Here is a 12,672-nt window from a genome sequence, read left to right as displayed (position 1 = left end):
ATAATTTGAAGGAACCCTCCAAAGCTGCTTACAGTCCCTGTTTGTTTTACCACCATGAACAAACTTTGCTGCTCATTCCTAACTATTTATGAAGAAGTTTAAAAAAGCACATAGTCTTGCAGAGCCCAACTTCCTATATCTCTATGTTTTGAGAACTATGTTTATTCCTATTTTCTGCTCCCTGATCTGTAACCAATAACTGATTCATAAGAGGACTTGTTCTGACTCAAGAGTCTCTGGTAAGGAACTTTTGCAAAAGCTTTTTGAAAGCTCACCATAAAATGGCTACTGGAGTGTCTATTCACCTGCTTGGGTTCAGACAATACTGCCTGTGGTTAGGATGCAAGCTTTTCAGGGCAATGCAAGCCTGAGTACAACTGATGGAGCACGCCTACTTCTAGAATATTTAAGACAGAAAGGCCAGGGGCTTATTTTCAAAATGTAAATTTTGTAAACATATGCAGAGATGCAGAACAGGTGGTAAGCAAATCATTTTTTTGCACGCAGTTGTGCCATCTGCCTACAACCTGATCGTAATCACTTTTTTTTTTTAATGTGTATGTGACAAAATTGGGCATGGGCCCATGTTTGATTTTTAAAATGCAATTGTTAAATCACATTTAAGTTGTTCTAGGAACAAAGACCAAATAGAAACTTAGAACAAATAAAGATTTGAGCTGTTAGCTTTGTATTGATCAATTATTGCTTGATCACATGGGGATGTAAGAGGCTTGACTGCAGTTGGGATGCACATACCCTTTACAAAAACAGCATAGTATCATTTATAGTGCAGTCCCATGCATGTATCCTCAGAAGTCAGCCTCATTGAACTTAATGAAATTTACTCTCTGACAAGTGCATAAAGGACTACAGCCTTAATTTGAAAATTGGGAGGGTTCAGACATTTGTCTGTAACAAAGTTGTCTGCATATACAGGATAATAAAATAGTACAGGGAAATAGTTGTGTACATGTTGACAAACAGGACTTCTGTGTACTGCTCCTGCATGAACTCGTTCCACCCCACTCATTCCATGGAAAAGGAAGCCGCACCCCAACATCATTTAGGAAGAAAAAGTCATGCTCGTAGTTTCTATCCAGAAACATTCAGCCATTCTTCATTTTTTGATTGTGTGCAACCTCTGCTTCCTAGCAGAAGCCTTGCTTGTCAAGTAGCAAGGGGCTGAAAAATTCAGCTGGAACAAGTTACTAGACAAGCTGTCAGGTAACAACTGTTGCGTGTTGAAGTCGAGTCAAAAGAGAGAGCTTCTAGTTCACCAGCATTCAGTGAAAGCTGCCAAGGTAGCTCTGTCAATTGCATTTTTGACTTTATTGTTTGGAGCTATGATATTAGTGCTTTTGGATGTAATACTGTTGGCTGATGGGTCAAGGCAAGCAAGATGGGACCATTTCACGGGCAGGGAGAAGGTTGTAAATTCGTTTGTAACCTGACTTTTTCTTAAGGGCAAAGATTTCTCCTTATTTCAGAAAACACTTCCAGCAGTTTTTACCCAAATTTCTAATAGTGGAAGAAAAGTTGTTCCTTCTGACCTATTCTGTTCTTTTCTTTCTGCTGCTCGGTGTCTTTTGTCATCGTTGAGAAACTCATTGAGGCTAAATGTTTTATCTCCTCATTTCCAAAATAAATGTTGAAAGGGTAGAGGAAGGCCACCTCTATAAATAAAATATCCCGTCTATCAACAACATATAGAAGGATTTGATTTGGAGATGGTGGCGGTGGTGGTAAGGGTTTTGCTTTTCAAAAAAAGTGCCTGTGATTTAAGCATTCAGTGGGCTGCCTTCTAGCTGTGACTCCCAGATGCGTGCTTATAAAACCGTAGCAGCATGTTAGAGGTGTCACTTTTTGTGCTTTTATGTTAGGCATGTTTTAGTTATAAAGCAATATTAGCTTGCGTTCAGCAAAGAGAGTATTCTGTTATGGGAATGTTCGCATTGGTGGACTGCACATACTCTCTTGCTTTCACTTTGAAACCATTCTCCAAACAGGAAAGATGTGTGCCTTGGGGAAACCTTGCACTGTCAGTATTCATGCACCAATGAGAACTCTGCTCCCTGCCCTGATACCATCATGTATAATTTTTATTTAATGCATTTTTATCAAGAGAGGTAATGTAGTGCCACTGCTAAGACAATAAGGACCCAACTGCACTCAACATTAAAAGCAGTACCAAAGGGGGGGGGGAAGCAGTACCGAATCAATTTAAATAGTTATGACTTCCCCTAAAGAACCCTGGGAACCATAGTTAGAGGTGCTAAGCATTGTTATGAGACTTCCAGGCCAGGCATGGGTGGGGTGTCATTGCTCACTTGGCTTCCTAAAGCTGTACATCGCCATCAGTTACAAAGTGGAGGAGGGGCAAGGTGGCAGGGAGCTGCATACGGGGGGGGGGAGCACACAGCTGGTTGGCTTTGCTGTTGCATTCACACTCCCCCTCTTGGTAACTTGAAATGACTCACTGTATTGAAAAGCCAGGTGATCAAGACCATTCCTCCCTCGCTGTCCTAAGTGCTACTGATCCAAGCACAGAAATGTGAGGACCCTATGAAGCTAGCTCAGTTAACTATTTTGTGTTATATATTTCTGGATGACTGCTTGGAGTTTTGGGAAAGTTAAATGCTTTTGAACTTGAATGTTGGTAGTCAACACTTGGCTCCTCCATCAGAAGGTTAAGAAATTTCCCAGGTAAGAGGAGCCCTGTGGGATTAGCCAGAAGTCCATCTGGGCAAGGATTCTTTTCTCACAGTGGCCAACCAGATGCCTACGGAAAAGCCTCAAGCAGAATATGTGTGCAACAGCATTCTCCCCACTTGTTATTGCCAGCGACTGATAGATGGAGGCACATTGCCTACAACAGCAACAGTAGAATACAGCCATAGTCATCTTTTTCCTGCTTCATTGTACATTATATCTCAAAAAGATACGTGAGCCTGCTGGTGCTTTGTTCCATTGTCCTTTGGTGATGTCATATGTGTTCCTGGCTTTTGAAATGCTTATGGGAAGTAGATAGGATTCATAGGCCAGGAGTGCTCTGTTTCATTCTTTTGGTGGCTGTTGATCAGGAAGTCCCAAGTATTCTAGAAAGTGTTACAAAGTCAGTTCAAGTCATCACTGAAATACTGGCATCATCATCACAGTCCACAGCAAACCACTCCTAATTATCAATTGCTCCAAAGAACATGGCTCAGCAGAATTCTGCCATTCAATGAACCAAAGTTATCTCCGTCAGCAACCTTTACTTAAATCTTCCAAGAGACATTTTATTCAAAGAGTACTATCTCTCATTGCAGTTCTGAAATGTATCCTAGGATGTCTGTCATGCTTCATTACATTTTATACTATAGTTAAAATTTAAACAAGCATATTTTCAGCATTTTTTCCTTGACTGGAGATTAGAAAATGTGGAGATCAATCCACGTAAATATGAAAGGTGTCATTTTTATGTTTTGGATGGGTGGGTGACAGAATAGAAGAAGGTGACATTTTATAGTTTACATAAATAACTTTTTTTGATGCTGAGAAGGAAAAAGCTTTGCTCCGGTTGTTATTCCCTGCATCATATACTACCCCCCCCCCAGCATTTAATACTGTGCTATACAGTTTGGCAAGATTTCTTTTCTATGAGAAGAAGGTGCAGCATTTGAGTCTTACTCTAAAGCAAGTGGAACATAGCTTTTCTCATAAATGTGTTTTATTGTGGCTAAACTATTAATCAGTGATATATAACTGTTAAGTTTGTATAAATTCGCATTGAACTATTAATTATGTTTTCCAAATGACGAAAAAACAGAATTGATTCAGAGCTAAGTAAATGATTTAAATCCATTGATACATAGAGAATATGGAAGCTATTTCAGAGACAACGTACATGGGATTTGTGTGTTTCTTTTATATCTTCTATGCACAGTATTGCAGGAACTTAAGAATGTTGTAAACCAAAATCCCCTTTGTGCAAGCAAAATTAACAACCGGCATTTTTTTTAAACGTGTCCTGCTCATCCATGTATGTTCATTACCTGAGCACTACAGTATCCAGTGATATCTTGCATATGTTTCATGGGCAAACGCCACAGGTAGAATTTTATTATTTCATCAAGCAAAATGCTTTTTAGTGTAGGCATTTCATACTTCTAGTCACAAGCTATAGATTGTTTGTTCTCTTCTTGTGGTTGAGGCTGCTACTCTCTCTGGCTTGCTCTGCACACCACACTATCCAAACCATAGCTTAGCGCAGAAACACAGACTCTGGGATGGGAGATTGCCGCTAGTTATTTTCTTTTGCCATGTTCATTTTGCTGCTGCCCTGCCCTGAGTGAAGTAATAGTTTGCCTTAGATTGTGGCAGTACCTGAACCTCTGGTTTAAGTCTCCCAGACAGACAGCAAATAAGCACCCCTTAGAGCTGGTGCCTATGCTATCTCTCCTCTGAGGCTGAGCCTGCAGACTGACCAGTAAGAGAGCATAGGCTCAAAACAGATGTCTCCCAAGCCACACCTATCAACCTCAGTCCTCTTGACACAGAAACAGACAGTGCTTGTACACCTGCTACACAATGAAAATACTGAGGATCTGTTTTGAATATTTCACATAAGTCAGGTTTCCCCCCCCTCTAGTACAAGGCTAACAAAGATGCTAAGTTGGCAGCATGCCAAAAAAGGGGGAAAAACAACAACTCTACTACTATAAATAGTAAGCGCAGAAAGGCCCAAGGTAGCATTACTTTGCTAGCAGACATATCTCTTAGGTTTAAACAATGCCCTAAACTATTAAAGGTTTGAATAGGACAATTTAGTGTTCTAGATTTTATACGTTTAATCATTGTTTAAAGATAATTGTAGTAAAAATGGTTCATTTTCCAAATATTTGTTTTAAATTATGTAGTTCAGTATGCTTTCTGAACCAAGCTGATCTGGAAAAAAGTGTGCCTTCTAAATACCCCGTGCAAGGCCATGTGTCATTTGGGGAAATTTGTGCAGAGAATTGGCATCCCTAACCACAGGAATTAATAAACGTAATACTGGAAACAAGGGACCTTTTGAACCTCTTTATTCAGAGTAGCATGAATTTTATAACTGCTGAGTGTACTTCTGAGATAATTAACATTTTAAGTCTATACAAGATAATTCTCCCTAGTAAAGAGGGAAATGAAAGAGATTCTAGTGGTTGACAGTCTTCTCTTTTGTTATTTATCAACATAGAACTGAAATAATACTTGGTAGCCATCTTTGACTCATAGGTAGAAAAGTTTATTCCAAATGATGTAGAATAAGCATTGCATGACAGCGAGGGTAACTTGCCTGTGCCACATCTTTAAGACATTTTGCCCATCGTAGAGACATCAGAATTGATGCCATCTTTTCCACCTTGCAATTTAGTTAAGATTGCAATTCATAGGAATCGGAGAGTAGATATCTCGTACTTGGCACTTAGGGAATGGCTTCGTAGCTCTGCTGTCAACCATCCTTTGTAGCTACACATAGCTTCAAGATTGTGGTGATAGTTTTCCTCCTGAGAATGATGATTATGATTTATTGAGGCTGATAGCAGCTAAGTTATCTAACAGAAATTTGCCTCAATTCAGACATCATAATAAACAATGGTTTGTACAAATACAGCATGGCAAATCACGGTTTAGAACTGCTTTCTTGTTATTATTTACACCTACTCAGCTCTGACTCTAAAGTTCGTTTCTACCTATGGAGCTGCAGCACCTGGAGGCATTGTGATGGCCGTAACTGTGGTGTGTCAGTTCAGCCCTCGTGCCAAGCTAAATACTTAGCACAAATCATGGTTTGCAAAGCCACTTCCTACTATGTTTTCTGATTTTGGCCTGTCAGTTGATCATGAACCTTGATTTGTCAATTTGAGCATCACAACAAAGCCTGGGGCAGGCTGGTGGTTAAGTTGAGACTGTGTGGCTGTACCAGTGGGAGTGCCAGATTGGCTCCAGCAATGCACCTGTCCAGCCTTCACCTTACCACTGCTCTGCATCAGCACCATCCAGGTAAGCTGCTGTGCCACAGTGTTGGGATCGTAGCTCCATCATACCAGCTGCTATTTTGCATATGGAGCTGCCCCTCCATTGAAGGCAGTAGGAAATACTTTGTGGAGGTGCTTTGTTCACATCAGAATGCATACAAAGAATTGCTGGTTTGGTGCAAATGTCTTGGTCTAGCTCTATAGAAGATTATACACCCCCATATTCAGAGATTGTAGTGTACAATACCTTCAGCACCTTTGCTGACAAAACACTGTGCTTGGTTAGTTTTTGATATGTTGTTTGTATACTACTCAGAGGATTTGGTTGATGTGCGGTATAGAAATGCCACTGACAAACAGTCATTGGACTAACAAAGGATGGCTGTGTTTCTATTACTGTAGGATAAAACCGGATGCTCTGTGTCTTATTTTGTATTCATGTACATGGAGTGCCTTCTGATTTGAGTCAGATTTTCAGTTTTCTCATTTAGTTCCCCCTTTTCTTTTATGTTCCCAAATATATGTTAGAGAAATGAAAATATTGACCCAGTTAGGAAATGATGAGCTGCTTTCTGTCTTTTTTCCTTTTGTGTGTGTGTGTATGAACTTCAAACGTATTTTGTTTCTTTCATGGGAGTGGGGTTGTTCTTATAGCTTTTACTTGGGAAAGACCACACTTCCTCACCCCATTTTCAAATGGTTGACTTAATTTTTAGGTCAACCAATACATCATGTTTGTTACCCTTTGAAGTCATAAAATTAGACTAAAGGTTGTGTACAGAACATTTTTAAAACCGTAGCTCCTTAACAGGTGACAATTGACTATATAACGTTCTCAAGAAAAATGAATATTCAGTTGTGTAAATTGCAATGCTTGCATCAGGGAATATTTCTTCTGTATGGAGATAGGTATCAGTTTCCTAAAATTAATTATAGAGGTGTGTATAATTGTGTGTATGTTAACTGAGTATATGTTGAGTTTAAATATCATTTGACAGAAGGAAATTCCCCTCGCAGAGTTCCTTGGGTAGAGTGATTATCTGTTAAGCATCTCTGTGAGGGGAATAGCATTCTGCTAACAACTCTCAGAACCCATAACAAACTACGGTTTCCAGAATCCTTTAGGGGAAGCCATAACTGTTTAAAGTGGTGTGATACTGCTTTAAGTCAGGCATAGGTAAACTGGGCCCTCCATATGTTTTGGGACTACAACTCCCATCATCCTTAGCTAACAGGACCAGTGGTCAGGGATGATGGGAGTTGTAGTCCCAAAACATATGGAGGGCCCAGTTTGCCTATGCCTGCTTTAAGTGCATAGTGCAGGTGGGGTGCCAGGCTGTAAAAGCCCTGTTTTGAATGCTCCCCTACATAACAAATGCTCTAAAAGAAAAGCATGGGAACAGCTAGCAAAAGGTTTGGATATAATATTGCTCCCTCATGGGCTCAGTTTCCATTTGTAAGGATTTATATATTTATTTATTTTTAATGAGGGAAGCCGTCAAAACTGGAAAACCCACCCATAACCCATAGCCAGTCTTTGCATCCCTTTTAGCATGCTACCAACGCCTTTCCACCGCTTCTCTCATATGTGTGGAACTGTGTTCTATGTATCTAATGCTGCACAAGAGGTGTTCCACTCACACAATGGGACTTCCCTTCCTTTTTTTGTGTGCCCCCAAAAGTCTGCTCCAGAGGGAAGATCCATTGCACAAGCGAATTGGTAGCATCAGATACAGTCTGAAGTGGTTCAGTCAACTCTTCCACCTCAGCATTTCACCACCTCATTCTACTGCATGTGTATACCCAGACTGAAGTGCAGTGTGTTCATATGGATACACATTGGAAGGCTGTCAATTTGCTACCCTGCTTTTGAGAGTCTGAGGTATCTAGCTGGCTCCCATTGGAAATACAATTGGGTTCACCCTTGGCCATATCAAGGCAATTCTTAAATTATTTTGCTCTTTTCTCTTCTTGCATACTTCTTTGGACCGCAACAGTTCACTCTGTGCCTCTTTATACTTGACATTGAGGTATATTTTTAAGGACCTACTATAGTCGTGACTGTAATTTGTTTTAAAGAGTTTTTAATGTTGTATTTTATATTATTCTGACCTATGATGAAGGGTGGGTAATAATAATAATAATAATAATAATAATAATAATAATTAATAATTTAGCAGGTAGTTTTGTTATTTTGTAGCTTGAGTTGCAGGACAACTGGAAAATAACTAATCTATTTGCCTACTTCTGATGGTTTTGAATGCCTTGGAGATTCTTCTCACTTGAACTGCAGTTTGAATAAGGAAAGAACCAAAAAGCATTTCTTATCCTGATCTTATCTATTCTTCTGTGCAAGTCAGATCACACTCTGCCACTTTCCCAAGCCCTCTCTGCTTTCTGACAGGCTTGAACGAGAGGCAGAGTTGTCTCATAAGTTACACAGTTGAGGGTTTTTTTAAAGAAACAAAAACAAAAAAACAGAATAAATTGCTTCTTTTTCTTAGCTTTTCTGCACCACAACACAAATTAGAGAATTTGCTGTTCCAGAAGCCCTCTGCACATCCCAGAGGTGGGGATGGATTTGGTAGTGAGGATGGATAGAGTCTAGTCTCGTAAGCCAAACAGATAACTGTAGACTTACGGATGTTAATAGTTGTTACACATTAGGAGAGATGAGTCCTCTCACAATGTCTTCATGCAGCCCATCTTTAATTTTTCTGATAGTGACACTAGGTTGGCAGTTTTCCTATGAACCTGCCCACTTGCTGCATTCACCATCAGAAGCCTTAATCCAAGTGTTGCTACTGGAAAAACTGCATTTGACTGGGTGGCACAACAGGGCCTTTTTTGTTGTGGTACCCTGTCTCAGGAATTCTCTCCCTAGAGAAGTCTTGATTGGCTCACTCAGTGATTTTTTTTTGGGGGGGCTCTCAATTCCCCCAAATAAATAAATAAATAAATAAATAAATTGGTCTTTTAACCTGCTAAATGGATATTTATTTCTTTTCTCTGTATAAATGTTATCTGTTCTGAGTAGCATGCTTTTAATGTTGCAAACTGCCTCAGGGCCCTTTTGAGGTCTGAGAGGCAGGATACATATAATTTTTATACATAAAGAAGTAAGTGCTTGCATTGATTCAGAGTTCCCTTTAAAAAAAGAAACAAAGGGGGAAAGTGGCAACAGAAAGAAACAGCAGACGTTTCTCTCACTTTCTATGTCCTTCCTGCCAGTCAGGCAAGGCATTCACTAACATTATTACAGCATCTTTCTCCAGGCAGCTAATCTTGATGCTCTGGCAAAAATCCAATTTTGTTTATTTACCCCTGTGCTTCAAAGGTTTTCTTTTTAATTTTAATAGCTTTGGGTATTCTTCGCTTCCTTTCCTAAACTTGTAATGTAACATCACTGCTTCATTCCTCCCACCTGAGTTGCTGTGGTTCACAGCAACAGGACTTGCACTTGAGTGAAGTGTAATTGTAAAATGGCAATAATAGATTGTTTTCGCTAAAGGATTTTGGGTGGAAGAAGTCACCTTGTATAAAGTGTATACTTGAAACCATAAATTGCGGTTCATCTTTTTTATATATATACAAGTTTTTAAGATACTTAGGAATGCTCAAAAGAATTAGTTAGGAATCAGTCCAGTCAGCAATATAGACCCCAAAAACCCTGTCTCGGAGCATAAGCTTTAATTACTGCAGACACGCAGAGGCTCTCTGGCTAGACAATGCTTTGGAACCAAGCTCTCTGTGTAATGGCTATTGACACCCCTTTATATATTATTTTAAAATTTGCAAGTTGAAATAAAAGCCTTACTGGAGAGTTATGTCTTATACAGTCAGGTTCAGCAGATGTTTGCATTTGAGTTTACTAGCTGTTAGCATTCAATAAGACCTGTCATATACCCTATGAGCTCTCCATGGGGAGTATGTATGTTTATGATTAAATTAGGCAGTGGACTCATAAATACAACTCAAAGAGCATTTATCTAGAGAAGTCTGAAAATATTGATTTGCAAAGTAGGAGACATGACTTTAAAAGCAGTTTGAGACACATCTGCTTATACAAAGGAGAGGAGGGAATGCTTCTATAAACTTAGGATAAAAATATATAGACTCGTTAATTATAACCTTAAAAAAATGATAAAAAGAAAAGAAATTAACTGAGTGTGGCTTTGCTTCCATAATGTTGAAATAGGTTTTTGTTTTGATAGCAGTGCTCATGTACTTAAGGGATTCCCAGCATCCCAGTCCTGTGATCTCCCTAATGAGTCAGGAGCCCCCTAGATCTTTGCTGTCTTGTGCCAAGGACCATGTGTGCTAATAATAATAATAATATAAATAAATAAATAAATAACTTTTCTTTATATCCTGCCCTCCCTGGCCGAAGTCAGGCCCAGGGCGGCTATCATAAAATATATAACATTAGTATAAAATCAAACAATAATTAAAATACCTCCTAAAAACTCTTTCTGGTACTCGTGGATGGTCTGGTACTGTGACTGGGATGGGGAAAGGAATAGGACAACCTTTTATAGGCCCATAGAATATGCAGAGCCAAGCACAAAGCTGGGTTAACTATAACTTGAGCCCAGTACTGGCTTGTGTTTTGGGGAAGAGCTGTGGCATTGCCTTTGCATCGCAGGCGGTACTGCAGCTTTCCATGATGTAGCTGGGGCAGAGCAGCAGCGAGGTTGGGGCTGAAGGCTGCAACAGCAAGAACCCTGGATTGCCTCTTCCATCCTGCTCCAGCCCCACCTAGGTAAGTTGCAGCAACGATGCTTCTGCTTGAGCCCAGTTCAGGTTAACGTTTGTGATGTGGTTGCTGGCTGTGTTAGGCTCCTACATTGCAGACCTGAAGTTTCACGTGATTTGTTTGATTTGAATTCCTCCGCACTCCTCCCCATCTAACATAAAAGGTATCTATCTATGCCAGGATACCATGATGATGGGCACTTTGGGGCGTTACCCATCATATGGGGGAGCCAGCTATGCGAGAGTAGAAGCCTGGCTGCATAGCTAGTGTTGGAGTAAGACAGTTGGGGGGCTTGGGGAAGTTAGAGGTATTCTAGGAAGATGAGTAGAGCCCGATAAAGAATTCTGTTGTTCTTGCAGCAGTTCCACTAATACTATAGGTGCAGGTGATCACAGGATTAGAGTGTTGGGCTATAATTTAGAACTGATCTGTTCCAGGTAACTGTGATAAGTGGCATTATTTAAGGATGTGCACTTTAAATACACATGGATGTACTGGAGTGCACTATCTGCCTGATCAGCATACCACTGAGCTAGAGTACTTGGGTTTAAGCCAGTTGAGTCCCATAAATCCAAGTTTATGGATTGGACTCTTTAATAGTTAATAACTAATTGGTCAAGTTGCATAAGTCTCTGCTAATCTGACCTGGTGAAGGGTGTGGGGGGGATGGACGGACCATCTAGACTTATCCCTTCCATACTGATTTGCATCATTCATTTTGAATTTTTCTGTTGTGTTCATTTGTTGTTTTTCCAACATTTCTTTAAACTCAGCTGTTATGGGAACATTGCACTTCAGAAAGCACTTGAAGGAGAAAATCACTGATATTTAGTAGACTGGCTGTCCATTTTGCATCATTCCAAAAATGATGATTAAGGCTGACTATTTGAAATGGATAGATATGATGTGAAGAGAGCTGTAAAATCACTCGGAACAATAGTATCAGATTTGGGTGCAGGAAACATCTGCAATTTCATATCCTTCTCAAAGGCAGAAATAAATACTGGGGGAGAATGGCAAGTCAAGACTTGCCTAATACTAATAAGGGAAAGGAGGCCAACAACTAAAGAAATAGCAAAACAGTTCAAAACATGTTTCACAAAGGGATTTTGAGCAGCAAAAGTGGAACAATACTGTCATAATTGATCTATAAGACTTGCAAAGAATAGACATGAGGATCTAAAAAAGCTGTTCTTTTCCGTCCACAGTCTTCAGTGTCACCAAGTTTCAGAAGGTTGTCTTCAGGAAAAAAATTACCTTGAAAAACATGGAACATTGGCATTGAGAAAAATGCTATAAAACAATTTGACTGGTTCACACATTTAGAAGTCAATTCTCATTCTTCTCTGTGTCTCTTTGTCCTTGTAGTTTCTTCCTCTCCTAGTGCAAGCCTGTATCTTCACTTCCTTTGCTCTTGTCTCTGTTCTTCCCCAGCACCTGACTGAAAGCTGAGGCAAAAGTTTCCAAATTTTGTTTTAAAAAGTTGTCAATTCTGCAACAAACCAAGGTTATAAGTGAATTCAAATGTATAGCACTTACACAGTTTATAGCACTTACACAATTTATTCTAGGCAGTTTTAGAAAAAAATATCACAGGATTCTAACAGTTTCTTTTCTTATGTCTGTACCAATTGAGTTTGGATAGCATGCATGCATGACAATTAATTGTCCATTGTTCTTATTCAAAGTCATTTCCCTCCCATTTAGCTTCAGGAACTCTCATTTAAGCAGGCTAGCTCTCATTTATGTTTGTAGCAGAAATTAGTTTTCTTTGTTTCATATGTTTTCAGGTTTTTATTTATGTATTCTTTATTAAATGTATTTCCCAGTTTTCAATAGTTTTGGAAGTTACTGCCTACTGCAGTCTAGACCAGTTTTGTTAAAATGTAGCTCCTAGTAGCCGTTGGCAGGGCAAGATCG

The 12,672-nt window shown here is 39.6% G+C and overlaps 1 protein-coding gene across 1 annotated transcript in view; it reads left to right on the top strand.

The window, feature by feature from the left end:
- The window catches only part of GFRA1 (GDNF family receptor alpha 1), a 185,760-nt gene that overhangs the window by 21,667 nt on the left and 151,421 nt on the right, over nucleotides 1-12,672 (top strand). The gene's annotated exons all lie outside the window — the stretch shown is intronic.

Source organism: Podarcis vaucheri (assembly GCF_965113315.1).
Source record: "Podarcis vaucheri genome assembly, chromosome: 5".
Classification (NCBI taxonomy): Eukaryota; Metazoa; Chordata; class Lepidosauria; order Squamata; family Lacertidae; genus Podarcis; species Podarcis vaucheri.
Note: the sequence above shows the minus strand (reverse complement) of the source record. Positions and strands in the feature narration are given on the sequence as shown.